At 42.5% G+C, this 21,601-nt stretch overlaps 1 non-coding gene across 1 annotated transcript; it reads right to left on the bottom strand.

Annotated features, from left to right (window-relative positions):
• Window positions 1-15,062: 15,062 nt before the first annotated feature.
• On the bottom strand, window positions 15,063-15,137 carry Trnar-gcg. Its single transcript has one exon. It is a non-coding gene; the product is annotated as a tRNA-Arg (tRNA).
• Between the last annotated feature and the right edge of the window lie 6,464 nt (window positions 15,138-21,601).

Below are 21,601 nucleotides of genomic sequence, written 5' to 3'. Positions count from 1 at the left end.
GAATGTAATTTTTCAGGGTATATGACCACAATGTCAATATACAAAATTCTCCGACGTTTTTGCCACTGTTGCAAATGACCTTCCTTATGGTGTTTTGCTTATTCAGTAATAATTGCGCGGGATTAGCCGAGCGGCCTACGGCGCTGCAGTCATGGACTGTGTAGCTGATCGCGGCGGAGGTTTGAGTGCTCCCTCGGGCAAGGGTGTATTTGTTTGTCCTTAGGATAATTTAGATTCAGTAGTGTGTAAGCTTAAGGACTGATAACCTTAGCAGTTAAGTCCCACAAGATTTCACATACACTTTGAACAGTAATAATTTATTGGGTGCCTTCGAAACGGAAGTTTCTGTGAATTTTGGAAGTTAAGTGAGGTACAAAACCTCTTTTCAGATGTTTCTGACTACGATTCATTGCAAGCTTGCCATCTTCCTGGTGTGAACACATATATTTTACTCATTCTTCTCAATATCGCTCGCTTACACGCCATCCTAATTTATATTTTAGCTGGTTTCCCTAAACCACCTATGCTGAATTATGGGGCGGACCCTTAGAATGTGGCTCATTTCCCTGTCCATCTTTGTCCAATCCGACCTTGTGCTGCGTTTCTAATAACTTCATCGTAGGCTGAAAGTGAAGTTCAGATTTTTCTTCCGTGCAATGCATACCAATTGCATGCGTAGGAGCTACTTGTCCAACAACTGCAGCCATTTGTTTGAGAGATACACTTCAGCCGTTGACAAATACCTTCCAGTGCAATTACATCCTTCATTACAAGATTAGTGGTGAACTACTTAATATTGTCCTATCAACGAAAAATACTAAGGTTAGGCCGACATTCTTGTGTGCAGTATATTCGATTTGCGCATATCTGGGAGAGTTAGGCAGTTCCTGACTATTTTTTTTTTCACTCTAAATCGTCGAGTATTTCAGAAAAATTTTCTTGAGTTATGGTTCACACTGACAACAACAAAATATTGGAAATTTTTACGGAGCTGCCGTCACAGAGCCGGCCGGGGTGGCCGAGCGGTTCTAGACGCTACAGTCTGGAACCGCGCGACCGCTACGGTCGCAGGTTCGAATCATGCCTCGGGCATGGATGTGTGTGATGTCCTTAGGTTAGTTAGGTTTAAGTAATTCTAAGTTCTAGGGTTCTAGGGGACTGATGACCTCAGAAGTTAAGTCCCATAGTGCTCGAAGTCAACCATTTTTTTTGCCGTCACAGAAACGTACATGTGTTGCCTAGAGGAATACGAGATGTGCAATGCTACATCATATACAAGGTGTGGCATGTATAAGTGGAGGTGTTTTTATTTGTGGTTCCTTACAATGTACACACATCAGTGTGTTAACTGTGTTTTCTCTGCGTCGAACGGTCTTCCCACAAACACGTCACAACTTTACGACCTGATGCTTTCTGCACGGTCGTAACTGCACCATTAAGTGGACTACGCGTGTCAGTATAGAGTAAACGCCTGGTGTCTACGTGTCCACAGTTCAACACCCGATCTGTCACCCAGGGCAAAGTAAGCATTCTTGGAGGTACTAATCAGCCTAAAAACATACTAGTCTTAATAGTTATAATTAACAGTCTGCAAATGAAGTAAATACTGATGTAATGTTGTTCACCGTTCTCGGTCACCTATAGAAATATCTGCACTTATGCCCTTTACACCTTGTATAATGATATACCTTGCTTGGCTGTGTGATAGTGCATAGGGAAAAGAACACTGGAAAGGTGACGTGTTAACCAACAACCATTCGATTTTTAAATTCTGTCATGTACTGGGAATATAAAATTACTAATAATAATACTGATTTAAGACAGTAATTCTCTTAAATTGTGAAATCACAACAGTAGCCCTCTTTGCGTTGTGCTATGGATAAAAATTTTTAGTTTTATTTTGCAAGGAAACTAAATGCCACCTACATTTCAACATTCACAACACTCACAACATTCACTATTAATTTGTCACTTTCCATTGTAATCACCATCTTTGTCCATAGTTTTTTTCCACCTTGAAACAAGAGCAACTATACTTGTACAGTAAAAAGCATGGACCTGTTTCCTCAGCCACTGGTGTACAGAATTTTTCAAGCGCTCCACGTCTACAAAGTAATGCCCTCAGTGAGCGTTTTTGAGTGGGCTGAACACATGGAAGTCTGTTCGTGCAAGGTCAGGGCTGTATGGTGGGTGGGGAGAAACTTCACATACAATATTTGCAATTTCGCCTATGATGGAATCACGAGTCTGTGATCTTGCATTGTTGTGTGGAGGATGAGTGAACGCAAAGAAGACGTCCTTTCGACTTCTTGAGGTTTTTCACATATTGGATAGAATTTATTGTACACCCTGTCTCTGGCAGGCTGCTTCTCGTAGCTTCACCCAACTTTGTTTGCCCTTCAGTTTCTTTACAGCGATGAACCCAGAGTCAGACTATGTTAACGTCTAACGTAGCATCTTCCTACGTCTTCTTCTGCACTTGAGAATTGTGACTGGGCGTTTCACCTTCTGCAGTAGGGGAATCAGTCACAGTACGCTGTCATAGACGTACGTCTGTAATGTGGTTCGCGGGATAATTTAGAACTGAAAGTTGTTCTTTGATTTATTGATACTTTTGTGAAAAGAATTATGTGCGCTGCAATTATTACGAGTGCACAAATGGAACCACATCACAACATATGTTCAAAAATGGCTCTGAGCACTATGGGACTTAACATCTATGGTCATCAGTCCCCTAGAACGTAGAACTACTTAAACCTAACTAACCTAGGGACAGCACACAACACCCAGTCATCACGTCACAACATATGTCTGCGAACATATTTAATATGCACGATGTAATCAGAGAAGGCAGACAGAAAATATGTATTTTTCAGTAGATACAGTCTGATTCAGCGAATCACCTAATTTGGAAACCTCATTTTCCATAATCGTAGTATTTCGTGCACATTCAGCTGTCTGTTACGATCTCTTGTTGCTTTTCTTCTTTTTTTTCTCACTGTGTGCTGACGCGTATCCAAACCAAGGACCCATCATGAAATAAGTAAAACAGAACTCTTTTCGAATCACAGTAACTACATTTTAAAATACGGTTGACAACTACATTTACGAGACAAACAGTACTATTTCTCTCTCATTGAGCCCAGATAATAGCAAAGTGGAAGAACTATTTCCTTACTTAAAAAAAATGAAGATGTCACTTTCAGTTGACTGCACCAAAGACTGCGTCTTTTCCATTTCGAGGCCTCCATTGCCAAATTCATTACTAGTATATTACCAACTTAAGGTAGTAGGACTCACAGAGTACGTTTCGACTACGTGTGTAGCTTTCTAAAGACAGCTGAAAAGCACTTTAAGATACAAAAATCGATTTTAAAAGAGATGTAAGAATAACTAGTGTAGAACATGTGGTACCTAGTAGCATAGTTTTCATCAACAACGGCGACCGGCTTACATCTACTGCTGGGTAAGAACCTGGTGTAGATTTATGGTCTTCAGCATCCGACCTGCTCCGGAACGTTTTGTAATGTGACCCATTCACCGTACATCAGGTCGTCTCCTCGGTGCTCATTGGATTCCAGTAAAGAATTTCCTTGGTCCATATAACATTCTTTCTCATACCTACAAGTCCCATTCACGGTCACTGCATTTCCAGTTACATTCATTACTAGACTTTATGTGTAAAGGTCTGTCTTCATCACACAAACTGTGCATTTCACAATTACCGGTTTTGGCCACCGTCATCTTCAGATTATAAAAATTTTCTGGTGTAACTACCAGCGCCAAAAATCTATATATCTAGGTACGTGGAAGTGCCACTCACTTTGTACCTACATATATAGATTTTGATGCAGATAACTACATCAGAATATTTTGGTGATCTGAAGAGATAATGGCCGAAACGGGTAGTTGTGAAATGTACAGTTCATGTGCTCAAGATGGACCTTTATAAATAAAGTGTCATAACATGATCGCCGACTCATTACAGACTTCTTGTCTTTAATTGATAAATCATTATTAGGCCTACTTCTTCCATTCCAATCTTTTCCCTGTCCTGTTCTTCTTCTCTCTCTGAGAAACTCAGTTTTGGAGCGATTTTTTATCGAAAAGTCCATGCGTCACCGTCATAAGTCAAAACTGGAAATACACGCAGTCTGTAAACGCTTCTGTCCAGAAACATGAGAAGCTTGGGTTTTACAACCGTCTTTAGTTTACCTATAGCTGTTTACGCCATTTTTATTCTTCTGTTTATCCATTCTTCTGCGCGTTCAGTCATTGTTTTCATTTGATTTACATTGAGAAACTCATCAAATTGTTCTATGACTTTATTGTTAACTTTTAATATTTTCTTTCTGATGTTATCGTTGTATAGTGTTATAGTCTTGTTACAGTTATTTTTCACCCATACATTCAAACTTGGTGCATTAAGTTTCTGTGTTATCTATTGTGGTGCCGGCCGCGGTGGTCTAGCGGTTCTAGGCGCTCAGTCCGGAGCCGCGCGACTGTTACGGTCGCAGGTTCGAATCCTGCCTCGGGCATGGATGTGTGTGATGTCCTTAGGTTAGTTAGGTTTAAGTAGTTCTAAGTTCTAGGGGACTGATGACCTCAGAAGTTAAGTCCCATAGTGCTCAGAGCCATATCTATTGAGGTATTAAAAGTAAACAGCGCAGTGTTATTAGAAAAACAAAGAGGGTTCTGGTACGTTCCGTTTACACGCACCGGTACTCCTTCTCTCTTTACTGATCTGAAAACTTCCTGCAGTATAATTGCATCTAGTTAATTCAATAAAGGTAAAAGTTTATTTCCTAGAATCTCAGAGGATGAAATAAAAAGAACTGGCATTTAACAGTCCCTTAAAATGCGGAGTATCCTTGCCTAACTACTCTTTCAATCGCGATTTTCTGACTATGCTAATGGAGTCTATTAAAAATTATAGTATTGACGACTATGTTTTCCAGCATACTGACATTGATTGAATCAGTGCCTTTCCCGCCAAAGGCTGTTGATACAGAATTTATCAAAACTGATACTGATGTGAAAAAGGCTCATAAATAAAACACATGATGGTGTGATAAAGATGGTTCAACAATGACAGTTCAAGCAGTGTGTAGACTGCAAGTCTATCCAGTGCTGGTAACTAGTGGCACCTTAGGTAGAGGGTGAAGTAGATAGCGGTTGGAAGATGAATCCTCTATAAAAAAAAAAGTGGTATCACGGAGGCTGATATTGTATTGTTCATATTATTTATATACTAAACCCCAGTTTTGGGAGCTAATTATGTAGCATTGCTTCTTTCGCAATTCCTTGTTTTAAAAGATATTTAATTTAATGTCTGGCTATTTCTGAATTAATTTATGGAATACTGAAAATATTTAATTTTAAGGGACTGCCAGTTCTTTTCATTTCATCCTCTGAGATGCTAGGCAATAAACTTTTACCTTTATTGAATTCACGAGATGCGTGGATTCAAAACTAACAGGCTGACATTTGTTTAACTACCAGGAAGAAAATGGAAGGCGTAATTTAATAACTTATTTCTGTACTCCAGCTCCGCTTTGAGTTATTGTTCATGTGTATTTGAGTACTAATGTGACACTGTGTTAAAAAAAGAACAGGTTAAAACTAATCTTTCATACGCTTGAAATTCTGCATGTATTGAGTCAGTAGAAGTTTTATGGTGTATTTAAGTCTGACACATTTTCTTCATGCACTTTAAGTATGAGCATTGTTGAAAATACGAAATTTCTCATCTAAATGGTTGATTTGCGAAACTGAGAAGTTAGTCTCCGGCTGCCACCTGCGACACAGCAGCAGTGGAGCAAGTTACATATCTAGCTTTTTCAGTGTTTGTTTGTAGTTTAATTCTTAAATTCTGTGCGAGTTTTTGTACTTAAGAGGTTTAATCACGCGTTTTAGCAACTGTAAACTGTAGACTCGTCTAATCTGTAGTGCAGTTAGTTGTCAGTTTTTTTTTTAACAACCAGCGACCGCTCGGTTCAGCCTAGTTGGTTTCCAGCTGCTGCCTGTGGCGCGCCAACAGAGCAGCAAGTTACATATTTCGCTTTTTCCCGTGTATTTTCACAGTTTAATTTTTAAAAATGGTTCAAATGGCTCTGAGCACTATGGGACTCAACTTCTGAGGTCATTAGTCCCCTAGAACGTAGAACTAGTTAAACCTAACTAACCTAAGGACATCACACACATCCATGCCCGAGGATTCGAACCTGCGACCGTAGCGGTCCCGCGGTTCCAGACTGCAGCGCCTAGAACCGCACGGCCACTTCGGCCGGCTAATTTTTAAATTTCGTGTGTGCTTTTGTATTTAAGAAACGTAATATCGCGTTTTAGTAAGCGTAGAGATTAGACACGAAATGCATAGCACAGTTGTCATTTCTTTTGAACGGTCAGCTGCACAGTTCAGTCAGCCGCCAGCCTCAATTGGTGACTCCTCACGGAGGTAGCAAGATACATATTTAACATTCTGCGTCTACTTTTGTGGTTGATTCTTAAGTTAGTAGTATTAGGATGCGTGTATGCTTTCTGCGGACGTTTCAGTCGGAAGAGAACGTGCAAGAGTGCGTGTGGTTGTGGATCCCTTCAGTGGCCGATCGCGTTCTACGAAGCAGGAACTGATCATCTCGTCTCCAAGTGGGATAAATGTCTTAACAGGTGCGGTGATTACTTTCGAATGGGACCATTCCATAGTCCTGTTGTGGTGAGTGTTCAGTTTCCATTTGGCTGTCCCTTATACACATTCTGTGTGACGCGTTCAGAAATTCGCTGCTGACCTATACAAAAATTAACTTCCTGCCTTTCTGTTACTTGTTTGTGATCTTATCTCTGTTTCTAATCCTGCATACCTTTCCACCTGAAGCACTTGCTGTAGGTTACGTTCTCCGATGCTAGCATGATCAAAGAGCCAGGAGTGTCTTTCAGGTGACCTACAATTTATCTGATGATAGCGGGATGATTTTACAATAGGGCAGCAGATCCGGTAGTCACCATCAATAGTATTTCACCATTTCATGCTGTTATCATTTTGTCGTGATTCTGTTGAGACTCACGTACTTAATTTTCATTTGATAAACGCTCCTCAGTTCCCGGTTCAGTGAGGTACTAGTTATAAATTTCTTTTTTTCCCTGTTTCTTTTCGCAATTGAAATTCGGTTAATATTGTTTATTTACGCCGTGCGATGAGCAAATATCGACACTGTGGAACTCAAATCACATGCGTGACAACTTATGTACATCACTTTTTCATGCTGAAGATTAGATGGGTAGATCACATAACTAATGATGAAGTATTGAATAGAATTGGGGAGAAGAGGAGTATGTGGCACAACTTGACAAAAAGAAGGGACCGGTTAGTAGGACATGTTCTGGGGCATCAAGGGATCACAAATTTAGCATTGGAGGGCAGTGTGGAGGGTAAAAATCGTAGAGGGAGACCAAGAGATGAATACACTAAGCAGATTCAGAAGGATGTGGGTTGCAGTAAGTACTGGGAGATGAAGAAGCTTGCACAGGATAGCGTAGCATGGAGAGCTGCATCAAACCAGTCTCAGGACTGAAGACCACAACAACAACAACAACAAATATCGGATTCATCTTATGTGGCCGCACGTCGTAATACAAAAATCTGTGTGGACAGAATCCAAATCTAATGCTACAGCATCTCAGGCCACATAATAAAACAATTTATTATATGATTTATTATATAATATAATAATAAAATAAGCCACAATCTGATATTTTTATGGTTCCTTTACAGGCACTTCTTTTCTTGCTATACTAATTCTGATACGATGTAGCAAAGAGACAGCACTAAAGTCTAACAATTTCATTTTAACCTTGTAGTCTTGAGGTTTCTCTACCGCTTTTCCTATCATAGTTGCGTTGGTTCAAATGGCCCTGAGCACTATGGGACTTAACTTTTGAGGTCATCAGTCCCCTAGAACTTAGAACTACTTAAACCTACCTAACCTAAGGACATCACACACATCCATGCCCGAGGCAGGATTCGAACCTGCGACCGTAGCGGTCGCACGGTTCCAGACTGTAGCGCCTAGAACCGCTCGGCCACTCCGCCCGGCCGTAGTTGCGTTTTTGGGTACTTGCATTTCGCAGCGTCCGTTGTTTTTCCCAGCTACTTTACAGGAGTGAACAATAATATGGAAACACTGAAGACTCAGCACATTACAATACCTAGTTGCGTGTAGGAAAATCATTGGCATTCAAAACAACTACCAGTCGTCTCGGAATGGATAAATGCAGGTCCTGTATGTTTTTCAAGGTAGTCCCGTCCATTCTTGCTGCAAAATTGTGACAAGTTCAGATAACGGGTCTGGACGTGGGTAGCGATCACACAAATTTCTCTAGAAAGTAGACTTAAAAGGTCCAATAGATTCAGATCTGGTGACTGCGATGGCCTAGTGAGAGGCGACAGTTCATCCACGTCCTCACAAAATGATCCTAGGACGATGCGACCTGCGTGAGGACGGTCCTTGCCGTCTCGTAACATAGCATTAGCATTGAGGAACAAATACTGTACCTGATTAGCCAAAATGATCACATAATCTTCAGCAGAAATGCGACCTTGCAGACTAACCACGGAGGCCATGGAATAACACGATATGGTTGCCGAAATCACCACCGAGCCCCCGTCATGTTTCACTCTTGGGATATAAACTCGGCCAGAAACTGTAAACAGTGTGAAACAAGATTCATCCGACCAAACGACATTGTTCCATTACTCCATAGTCAAGATTTTATGGCTTCGGCGCCAAGTTTTCATGTTATGAGCATTTGCATCAATGATGACAGATTCTGGAGTTCCAGCTCGCCCTGTACTTCTGTCCTTCTGGAACTCCTTTCGTCTTGTTTTTTTGCTGACAGGGTTCGCGACTATGACATTCAGTTCCACAGAGACTTTTGCAGCTATCGTCCTTTTATTTTTCGCCGCAACCCTGGTTAATGATCTTCTGCACGATCACTCTACAGAAACTTTAGACAGCATTGTGAATTAGCGATGATGTTTCCCCGCTTTCCCTGTTGTAAGTAGGCTGTTTAGGTTTTTATGTTGGTAACGTCACGTAGCGCTCTGTATGAAAATCACTGACTGTGCTGTGTGCAGTCTGTGGCTGCTTGGCATTGTTGGAATATTCACTATTGTAGTGTTGGGCAGTTGGATGGGAACAGCGCGTAGCGTTGAGCAGATTGAGGTGACCCACCAGCAGTGGTGGATGTGGGGAGACAGATGGCAGAATTTTGAGAGCGGACGATCTGGACGTGTGCCTGTCAGATAAAGGAAATTTGTAAGACTGGATATCATGAACTCTTTTGAAAACTATTAAGGTAAATACATTGTTTGTTCTCTATCAAAATCTTTCATTTGCTAACTATACCTATCAGTAGTTAGTGCCTTCAGTAGTTAGAATCTTTCATTTAGCTGGCAGTATTGGCGCTCGCTGTATTGCAGTAGTTCGAGTAACGAAGATTTTTGCGAGGTAAGTGATTCATGAAAGGTATAGGTTATTGTTAGTCAGGGCCATTCTTTTGTAGGGATTATTGAAAGTCGGATTGCGTCGCGCTACAAAACATTGTGTGTCAGTTTAGTGATGATCAGAATTTAAAGGGAGAAATGTCTGAGTACGTTGAGTTTTGCTCAGCTGTTTGAAAATCAAGTGACGTAAGAAGTTTATCATCACTGTCATTTATAATTTTTCTAAGGGGACGTTACACTGTTTGCTCCTCCGATACGGCGCGTCTTGAAAAATCAAACACTTCGGCTACCTCTGTTACGAAAGCAGCTACCGTGAGAGCACCAACAATTTGCTCAAGTTTGAATGCATTGAGCTCCCACATAATGCACTCACAACCACACAGAACCGCGAGTGACACTTGCAGCGTACTGAGGACATTGCACAGGTGCCATTCAAAAAAGTGATGCAACCAGATGACATAGTTAGATGTCAGTATAACTTCTTAAACGAACACACCAGCGGCGGTGTGTAAATGTTTAACGTTTCAGACAATTCTTGAGGAATATAGAGTTCCCAGTAAGTTATCTTCGCTCTTCTGTAATATCTTCTACAAACTCCGAAGCCACCGTACGATGTGTGGCGGAGGGTACCGTGTACCATTACTGGTCATTTCCTTTCTTGTTCCACTCGACAACGATTGCACTGCTTTCCAACCTCCCCCCCCCCCCCCCCCCCCCCATCCCCCATCCACCCTCCGGCTTCATATACCCACCACTGTTGGTGCTGCCACCTGCCCCCTTTGACTGATAACCGCGCGTTGACATCAAACACAGGTGGTGATTACATTAATGTGAGTAGAACATGTGTAGACTACGTATACTTCAGGAAAAGGCCATTAACGTAAAATTAGAGAGAGGTCTACCAACAATCTAACTTCCTGCGCATCATCCGTAACTGCACACGGAAACCAGGGAAGCGGAAGTGGTACACAAAGTACTCCATGGTACACACCATAAGGTGGCTTTCGGAGTGTATATCAAGACGTAGAACTATACACTTCGCAACTGAATGGTTTTTCTCAAACTACTCCATTTCTGACCTGGAATCTGTAAGCATAACGACTGGTAATCTATGTCACACTGCCTCCAGTCCACCTTGTGAACCGTAGAGATTTATTGAAAGATCTGGTTCGGTCCTCATATGAAGTAAGCGTTTTGCGCCATCGACCCCCCCACTGCAGAAACACGCTCACATGCACCTACACAGGAGTAGGAAACTTGCTGTAAACCAAAATCGTGGACATCAGAACGGATACTCTGACATGAATCCAAATATGGAACAGAATTCACTGATTTACTTTTTCTTTCTTGTGTAAGGTTAAATAACATAGCAACAAAGTTATTGATGTATAAACCCACATCTAGAAGGGCTGTGTCCAATCACAGAAATTTGTTTTATGTGATTTCCTCAAAACGTTCAAGAGAAACTGTGGACTCGTATCTGTGAAAAGGAATAGCATATTAGTCAAAATTCTCAACTTTCCCGTCAACTGTAGTACTGCCACAGTTGTAAATTTTCCATATTCACTGAAAACCACTGAGAAAACTTCACCTGGTCTATTCACTCGCTTCCTCTCAGCAATTCTAATCATCTTCACGTCACAAATTGAGTTCAAAGACCTGTATGTTTCGCATCATTTATATAACTGATTAAGAACCCAAAAAATCTATGAATAAGTACTGAAATTAATTATTCAATAATTAATTATTCAGATAATAAGATAAAATGTCTAGTGGGGATTGTCAAAATAGAAACAGGAAAATCAATTAAGGAATATAAGAAGCAATGCCAGATGCATACAGCCAAGCAGAAACTCTCACAGGATTAATAATATCTCAGGTACATTACTAAAATCCTGTTCCTCACATATATGCAATGTTTTCAGTCACATGTACTATACATCACTATCGCTGGGTGTATTTCCAGTGGCTGGTCCCGGCGGAGGTTCGAGTCCTCCCTTGGGCATGGGTGTGTGTGTTTGTCCTTAGGATAATTTAGGTTAAGTAGTGTGTAAGCTTAGGGACTGATGACCTTAGCAGTTAAGTCCCATAAGATTTCACACACATTTGAACATTTTTTTATATTTCCAGAATCACTGAAATATACTGTTGTTAGCTTCTTTAATAATTACCAACCAAACTCTGAAATGTGGCTACACTGAGCCACTGCGCCAGAGATTGCGCCAAAGAGTATTATTAAGCCGCCTCCACAGTGCTTGGGGAGAGCTCGTGGTAGTCAGTGCCTGTCGAGGACTCGTGGTAGTCAGTTCTTGGGGAGAGCTCGTAGTAGAGTGTTTGTTGAGATGTGCTAGTAGGCAGTGCTTGCTGAGATGTGATATTGGAGAGTTCTGGTTGAGATGTGGTAGTAGTGAGTCGGTGTGGAGATATTGTAATGTTTAGAGTGCTTTTCATCAATATAAATTAAGGTAACAAACTACTTTTCTTGTTTCTCTCATTATTTCAGTGTCCTGAATAATGTGTCATTACAGGTTCAGTCAACAAAGCATCTGGCGTGTGTTCTTGTATTAGAGTGTAATTCTGGGTTTCTTGCGCAATTATAGTATTTCTAATTTTCTTTTATCACGTCAGTATAATTGGTATTTAAAAATTCTAGTCTTGTTGAAGAAGAACCGTGCCAGATGTGCGTTGAGTCATACTTCCACATACAGAACAGTTATACTTGTGCTTTGGTTTCGTAGGTTTTATAGTTGCTGGGGACTTAATTAATTATTTGTGTTAACGAAAATTTTCTTTCATTCTTTGTTGTCGTTTCATGCAGTCAGAGTGCGTAATAATACTAGTCAGGGCCAACCGTTTACGAGATACAGCGTAATCGGACATACAGCTACCAAAAATTAAAAAAAATTATTTTCAAACATATTTAATTAAGCCCCCATGCAACTCACTGCTTACCTCCATCTGGTACTCTTTGGAAATTATGTTCCTAATATAAAATACTTAGTCTCTGTTTGGATTTCAAAAAGGTTCCCTTACAGAAAAAGCAATTTTTTAGTTCGCTAATCAGATCATTCAAAATTTAAATGACAACGTATTGCCAACAAATATTTTCAGTAAGTTGTCAAAAGCGCTCTATTGTACAGCACAGATTGTGGGGAAGCAGGCATTTATCAGTATGTCTAATGTGGCGAGCGAGATACTGATTATTCTGTGTCGCTCGGCCAAGGTCAAGACGGCTTGCAGAATGAACAAAAACACTGCGCAAAATCATATGTACAATTAAATCTTTAAATATTAATACAAAACTTGGCCAGATAACTTAAAACCAAGCCTACGTCAAAGCTTCCGAGTGCCATCATGATCCGAAAATTATTTCTTCAAAAAAATTGTTTTTACGAAATTTTAAAAGCGCACAATATTAGAATGTTGTTCTCTTGGAGTTAGGTCCAGTTTATCATAAAAACATGTAGTAGAAGTTTCCAGGAAGCTACATCCTTTACTTTTAGAATTATTAAGTAAAAAACAATTTTAGTGTCAAAAAATGGAAAAATGGGTTAGATTAACTTAGTAAGTAAGATACAAAGTTAAAACGACAGCACTGCATTTGATACAAGTAATTATGAAACTGTACCAACTTTCACTACGGTACTGTAATTCAGCAAAGGTGCAGAAATTAGGAAGAGACAGGACAGAGACCACTACCTACCCTCGATTACATTTGAAAAATTCTGAAGGTTAAAATTTAAAAGTTGTCGGGCTGATAATTTTGTACAATATAAATAGAGTATTGATTTACCTAGAGAAAAATTGAAATCGTTGTAGGACTTCAACTAACAACGACATAGATAATTTTGCACTCAGAAAGATTGCTGGATGAGTCCTGCTACAGACGCTGGAAGCAATTTTAGAGCGAGTGTTCCTTCGCCGTCTACACCGCGAGTATATAAAGACCGTCGTGTCTGGACTTGAGAGAGTATTCGGTCGTTGTCAGTCATGCGGAATGTGTTACGTCGCACTATAGAAAGTGCCGTGATTCTGCCACGTCCGTGTCCGCTGGCCTCGGATGGCGTTAATGACGACTGATTGTTTTTCGACCGAATGAGATATTACATATACCTTGTGAAACTGTGAAGAAGGGAATTAATAATTTAATTGGAAAGCCCGTGTTTCGTTTTAGATGTTCGCTTTCGTGTGCTGCCCGCTATATTATAGAGAGCCGCATGTCAAGTGTCTTGAGATTATTCTCCACATTTAAGGCGAGCAATTAATTTGTCGTAACTAGGAACAAAGAGTTGAAATCGTCTACGAACTACGACAGCATAAACTTGAATGATTTTCAAAACTAATACTTCTGAATGTGATCTTCGTCAGAACATACTGCTCAGTTAAACGGATGTCGTGGTTCCTGACGCCTCTGCATTGTTCTTACAGCGTTGGAACATTTTGTTTCGGTTTCGGCGAGCTGAATTGTGAACCTGTGGACTGAGGGTTATTGAACAGCGTGTTTTCCATCGCTGTTTCGCTGTTCGCAGAAGTAGTTTTCAGGCCGTTGTAAGAGGCAGTGGTATCCAAAGATGGCACAACTAAACAATTCAACTTACGAAACGAAAAATAACAGACCATATAGAAATATTTTTCCCTCGCGTCCCGCACGATGTTGCTGGTAACTGGTGTTCATCTTTACTACTAGAGTGCACTGTCTTATTACGAAACACAGGTACTGTACGCAACGAAACAGCAACTTAAAAATAGGGATAATCACTGTGGTGTCACCGCCAGACACCACACTTGCTAGGTGGTAGCCTTTAAATCGGCCGCGGTCCGTTAGTATACGTCGGACCCGCGTGTCGCCACTATCAGTGATTGCAGACCGAGCGCCGCCACAAGGCAGGTCTAGTCTAGAGAAACTCCCTAGCACTCGCCCCAGTTGTACAGCCGACTTTGTTAGCGATGGTTCACTGTCTACATACGCTCTCATTTGCAGAGACGACAGTTTAGCATAGCCTTCAGCTACGTCATTTGCTACGACCTAGCAAGGCGCCATATTGTTACTATCATTACTTCAAGAATGTATTCTGAACAGATAATATTGTGAATCATGTACCGTCAAGAGCGACGTTCATCATTAATGGATTGAAGTTAAGTATCAAACTAATTCGTCCGCTTTCTGAATTCTCATTCCTTGTCATGTTCCAGACCTCACGTCAGTATAGTTCTTCCCTCCTCACGCCAGCCTGCGTGAGCTAAAACGCGTGCATTTCGGCCTCCACTCGTAACACGGTGTTGGCTCATCTGCTAACACAAAAGTCACTATAGATGTATTATAGGGTTCGATATTGGGACCATTTTTGCTCTTGTGTATAAATGGTGTGCCATCATACAACCAAGAAGCAGAAATAGTTAGTTCTCTTTGCTGACGATACAAGTATTGTAATCAAGTATAACGGAGAAATTTTAACATATTCAAATGAAGATTGTATTTACTTGAAAATTTCCAGAATGAGATTTTCACTCTGCAGCGGAGTGTGCGCTGATATGAAACTTCCTGGCAGATTAAAACTGTGTGCCCGACCGAGACTCGAACTCGGGACCTTTGCTTTTCGCGGGCAAGCGCTCTACCAACTGAGCTACCGAAGCACGACTCACGCCCGGTACTCACAGCTTTACTTCTGCCAGTACCTCGTCTCCTACCTTCCAAACTTTACAGAAGCTCTCCTGCGAACCTTGCAGAACTAGCACTCCTGAAAGAAAGGATATTGCGGAGACATGGCTTAGCCACAGCCTGTGGGATGTTTCCAGAATGAGATTTTCACTCCGCAGCGGAGTGTGCGCTGATATGAAACTTCCTGGCAGATTAAAACTGTGTGCCCGACCGAGACTCGAACTCGGGACCTTTGCCTTTCGCGGGCAAGTGCTCTACCAACTGAGCTACCGAAGCACGACTCACGCCCGGTACTCACAGTAGCGCCTCGCGCTTGGTTAAAACTATAGCGGCTGCCGAGCGAAGCTCGTTCAAGGTTCTGTAAAGTTTGGAAGGTAGGAGACGAGGTACTGGCAGAAGTAAAGCTGTGAGTACCGGGCGTGAGTCGTGCTTCGGTAGCTCAGTTGGTAGAGTACTTGAAAATCAATAACTGGTTCTCTGGAAAGGAACTGAAACTGCATTTAAATAGAACGTAATACATGTACCGACGAAATTGTTAGAAATAATGCATGAGGGAGAGAAATCAATCAGTGAGACATAACATTTCTCCACCAGTCGAGGTGATGTAACGGTTAGGTACTGGATTCATATTTTGGGGCCGGTGGTTCAGATCTTCATCCAGTATGTACAATGAAACGCCAAAGAAACTGGTATAGGAGTGCGTATTCAAATACAGGGGTGTGTAGATAGGCTGATACGGCGCTGCGGTCGGCAACGCCTATACAGGATGGTCCACTGATCGTGACCCGGCCAACTATCTCGCGAAATAAGCGTCAAACGAAAAAACTACAAGAAACTAAACTTGTCTAGATTGAAGGGGGAAACCAGATGGCGCTATGGTTGGCCCGCTAGATGGCGCTGCCATAGGTCAAACGGATATCAACTGCGTTTTTCTGAATAGGAACCCCCATTTTTTATTACACATTCGTGTAGTACGTAAAGAAATATGAATGTTTTAGTTGGACCACTTCTTTCGCTTCCTGACAGATGGCGCCGTAATAGTCACAAACATATGGCTCATAATTTTAGACGAACAGTTGGTAACAGGTACGTTTTTTTAATTAAAATACAGAACGTAGGTCCGATTGAACATTTTATTTTGGGGTGTTCCATCTCAACACCGACGTTTTTGAGATACCCGATTCTCGCGCAATTTGTCTGCTACTGATGTGGGGATTAGCCGCGACAGCAGCTAAAACACCTACTTGGTTCAGCAGCTAAAACACCTACTTGGGCATCATCATTTGTTGCAGGTCGTGGATGACGTTTCACATGTGGCTGAACACTTCCTGTTTCCTTAAATGACGTAACTATCCAGCGAACGGTCCGGACACTTGGATGATGTCGTCCAGGATACCGAGCAGCATACATACCACACGCCCGTTGGGGATTTTGATCACAATAGCCATACATCAACACGAAATCGACCTTTTCCGCAACTGGTAAACGGTCCATTTTAACACGGGTAATGTATCACGAAGCAAATACCGTCCGAACTGGCGGAATATTACGTGATACCACGTACTTATACGTTTGTGACTATTACGGCGCCATCTATCACAAAGTGAAAAAAGTGGTCCAACTAAGACATTCATATTTCTTTTCGTACTAAACGAATGTGTAATAAAAATGGGGGTTCCTATTTTAAAAAACGCAGTTGATATCCGTTTGACCTACGACAGCGCCATCTAACGGGCCAATCATAGCGCCATCTGGTTTCCCCCTTCAAGCTAGACGAGTTTCGTTCTTTGTAGTTTTTTCGTTTGATGGTTATTTCGTGAGATATTTGGCCCGGTCACTATCAATGGACCACCCTGTATAAGGTTATTTCTCATCAACCCGGCAGCCGACAAGCCGGAATTTTTGCCAGCCGACACGGGAACTACCGCCTCTTCACACGTAGCCGACAGCCGCAAGGCATGCCGTGCCCTCCTTCCGTGTGTTGTGTATATTCAGTTGGCCTCGACTACAAATGGAGCACGACCAGCTATTAGCGTGGTATCTCTTGTACAGACATTTGAAAAACAGAAGAAGAAGAAGAGTGCATTGGGACCATCCACTCAATATGAAAAGAGACGAAGTGGGTGCATTCCATGTTCTTTTTGAGGAATTTAGGGGAGATGAATTTAAGTTTTTTAATTATTTTCGGATGAGTTTACGAACTTTTGACGATCTGGGTACACGAATGAAGAGTTTACGTTAGATATACACTATCCACAATTTTTTTTTTTCAAATATCTGGCTAGTGGCTGTACGTTCACAGATCTTCATTATACACTCCTGGAAATTGAAATAAGAACACCGTGAATTCATTGTCCCAGGAAGGGGAAACTTTATTGACACATACCTGGGGTCAGATACATCACATGATCACACTGACAGAACCACAGGCACATAGACACAGGCAACAGAGCATGCACAATGTCGGCACTAGTACAGTGTATATCCACCTTTCGCAGCAATGCAGGCTGCTATTCTCCCATGGAGACGATCGTAGAGATGCTGGATGTAGTCCTGTGGAACGGCTTGCCATGCCACTTCCACCTGGCGCCTCAGTTGGACCAGCGTTCGTGCTGGACGTGCAGACCGCGTGAGACGACGCTTCATCCAGTCCCAAACATGCTCAATGGGGGACAGATCCGGAGATCTTGCTGGCCAGGGTAGTTGACTTACACTTTCTAGAGCACGTTGGGTGGCACGGGATACATGCGGACGTGCATTGTCCTGTTGGAACAGCAAGTTCCCTTGCCGGTCTAGGAATGGTAGAACGATGGGTTCGATGACGGTTTGGATGTACCGTGCACTATTCAGTGTCCCCTCGACGATCACCAGTGGTGTACGGCCAGTGTAGGAGATCGCTCCCCATACCATGATGCCGGGTGTTGGCCGTGTGTGCCTCCTGATTGTGGCGCTCACCTGCACGGCGCCAAACACGCATACGACCATCATTGGCACCAAGGCAGAAGCGACTCTCATCGCTGAAGACGACACGTCTCCATTCGTCCCTCCATTCACGCCTGTCGCTACACCACTGGAGGCGGGCTGCACGATGTTGGGGCGTGAGCGGAAGACGGCCTAACGGTGTGCGGGACCGTAGCCCAGCTTCATGGAGACGGTTGCGAATGGTCCTCGCCGATACCCCAGGAGCAACAGTGTCCCTAATTTGCTGGGAAGTGGCGGTGCGGTCCCCTAAGGCACTGCGTAGGATCCTACGGTCTTGGCGTGCATCCGCGTGTCGCTGCGGTCCGGTCCCAGGTTGACGGGCACGTGCACCTTCCGCCGACCACTGGCGACAACATCGATGTACTGTGGAGACCTCACGCCCCACGTGTTGAGCAATTCGGCGGTACGTCCACCCGGCCTCCCGCATGCCCACTATACGCCCTCGCTCAAAGTCCGTCAACTGCACATACGGCTCACGTCCACGCTGTTGCGGCATGCTACCAGTGTTAAAGACTGCGATGGAGCTCCGTATGCCACGGCAAACTGGCTGACACTGACGGCGGCGGTGCACAAATGCTTCGCAGCTAGCGCCATTCGACGGCCAACACCGCGGTTCCTGGTGTGTCCGCTGTGCTGTGCGTGTGAACATTGCTTGTACAGCCCTCTCGCAGTGTCCGGAGCAAGTATGGTGGGTCTGACACACCGGTGTCAATGTGTTCTTTTTTCCATTGCCAGGAGTGTAGTTACAGATATGGCATTTCCACAATCAGCAAAATAGGTGTGGGTGCCCAGCTATTTGGTCTCTACGTTATGAATGTATGCCTCTACCCACCAAAGACGACTTTGAAAACATTTCTGGACAATTTGAGCAAACAGCAAATTTTCCTCACTGCATTGGAGCTGTAGATGGAAAGCATATTCGTATCGTCCATCCATGTAACTCAATGTACTACAGTTACAGAGGCTATTCATCTACAGTGTTGATGGCTGTGGCTGACTCTGACTATAGAATTATCTACGTAGATATCGGCAGTTATGGCAGAGAGAGTGATTCTACTATATTTAAAAAATGTTCTGTCTGGAAATCACTGACGGGAAAAAGACCTGATAATTCCTGAAGACAGGTGCCTACGTAGAACAGGAAGTCCAAAGATACTTTATTTTTTTATTGGTGATGAAGAGTTTGGAATTCATCAACACAGCCGGCCGCTGTGGCCGAGCGGTTCTAGGCGCTTCAGTCCGGAACCGCGCTGCTGCTACGGTCGCAGGTACGAATACTGCCTCGGGCGTGGGTATGTGTGATGTCCATAGGTTAGTTAGGTTTAAGTAGTTCTAAGTTCTAGGGGACTGATGACCTCAGATGTTGTCCCATACTGCTCAGAGCCATTTTTTTCATCAACACCTTCTACGACCATACTCTGAACACCAATTAACAGTTTCTAAAAGAGTGTTCAGTTATCGCCTGTCAAGTGTCCGGAGGTAGGTAGAATGTTCATTTGGGATACTGATTAATAAATGGAGGATTTTCGACAGAGCTCTAATTTAAAACCGAATTTTGCTCTTGAATTGTCAAGGCGTGTGTTGCTCTGCACTATACCATTCTTAAAAAAGAAGGCTACAACACCGAGGATACTCTTCCCATAACCGGACTTGAAAGTATAACAAGAAGTGAATGTGTGCGTGGAGGAATTTCTGCCAATAATGTACTAAAAATGATGATGGATCATTTTATGACACCTGAGGGATCAGTGAAATGCCAGTCATCTACAATTTAATGGGGCACTGATATAAAACAATTTGTATTTAACGTAAAAAGTAAAGAGTTGCACTTACCATAGTCGTCTTTGTCATTGTCACACATCCGTTCAAAGCCTTCGTTCAATTCTTTGCAAACTTCGATCCGTTCAGTTTTTGCAAACTTCGATCCATGCATTCCTTTTTTGTATTCTGTTCTTATAGCTAGAGGACAAATGTAAGGATGTAGAGGCTTATCTCACCAGGGGTAAGATAGATACTGCCTAGAGGTGAATTAAAGACACCTTTGGGGGAAAGAGAGCCCCTTGTATGAATATCAAGAGCTCAGATGAAAACCCAGTTCTAAGCAAAGAATAGAAAGCAGAAAGGTGGAAGGAGTATATAGAGGGTCTATACAAGGGCAATGTACTTGAGGACAATATTATGGAAATGGAAGAGGATGCAGATGAAGATGAAATGGGAGATACGATACTGCGCGAAGAGTTTGACAGAGCACTGAAAGACCTGAGTCGAAACAAGGCCCCGGGAGTAGACAACATTCCATTAGAACTACTGACGGCCTTGGGAGAGACAGTCCTGACAAAACTCTACCATCTGGTGAGCAGGATGTATGAGACAGGCGAAAAACCCTCAGACTTCAAGAAGAATATAATAATTCCAGTCCCAAAGAAAGCAGGTGTTGACAGATGTGAAAATTACCGAACTATCAGCTTAATAAGTCACAGCTGCAAAATACTAACACGAATTCTTTACAGACGAATGGAAAAACTAGTAGAAGCCAACCTCGGGGAAGATCAGTTTGGATTCCGTGGAAACACTGGAAGACGTGAGGCAATACTGACCTTACGACTTATCTTAGAAGAAAGATTAAGGAAAGGCAAACCTACGTTTCTAGCATTTGTAGACTTAGAGAAAGCTTTTGACAATGTTGACTGGAATACTCTCTTTCAAATTCTAAAGGTGGCAGGGATAAAATACAGAGACCGAAAGGCTATTTACAGTTTGTACAGAAACCAAATGGCAGTTATAAGAGTCGAGGGACATGAAAGGGAAGCAGTGGTTGGAAAATGAGTGAGACAGGGTTGTAGCCTGTCCCCGATATTATTCAATCTGTATATTGAGCAAGCAGTGAAGGAAACAAAAGAAAAATTCGGAGTAGGTATTAAAATCGATGGAGAAAAAATAAAAACTTTGAGGTTCGCCGATGACACTGTAGTTCTGCGTCCAGGTCACTGTGCGCCACGTTTTATTGGATTGCGTTTTATCTTCTGACCAGCGGGCTGCGGCTGATTTACCAGCGGACCTGCCATCTCTTTTAGGCAACACTCGGACGAATTTGGTTAAACTTTTAATGTTCTGTGCCATGTCAGATGTTTTTACAAAGATTTTAGGGAGAGGATCGTAATTTGCTCACTGTGTGACAAGCTCACCCATATTTTATGTAAGTGGCCAGCCAATGACAATTTACTGTGGCATTCTTGTTGCTACGTTTTCCCTTTCCTTACGTTCTACTTTCTTATGTCACATTTTCCTTCTTTTCCTGCTTTCTTTGAATGTGTGTTTCACTTTTATTAGGTCTGTCCACATTCGTTCCCTTTAATGTGTGTCAGGGCGCTGATGACCTCGACGTTGAGCGCCCATAAGCCCCAACACACACACACACACACACACACAGACAGTAAAGGACTTGGAAGAGTAGTTGA

Source organism: Schistocerca piceifrons, chromosome 2 (genome assembly GCF_021461385.2).
Source record: "Schistocerca piceifrons isolate TAMUIC-IGC-003096 chromosome 2, iqSchPice1.1, whole genome shotgun sequence".
Lineage (NCBI taxonomy): Eukaryota > Metazoa > Arthropoda > Insecta > Orthoptera > Acrididae > Schistocerca > Schistocerca piceifrons.
This window is presented reverse-complemented; position numbering and strand designations above follow the sequence as displayed.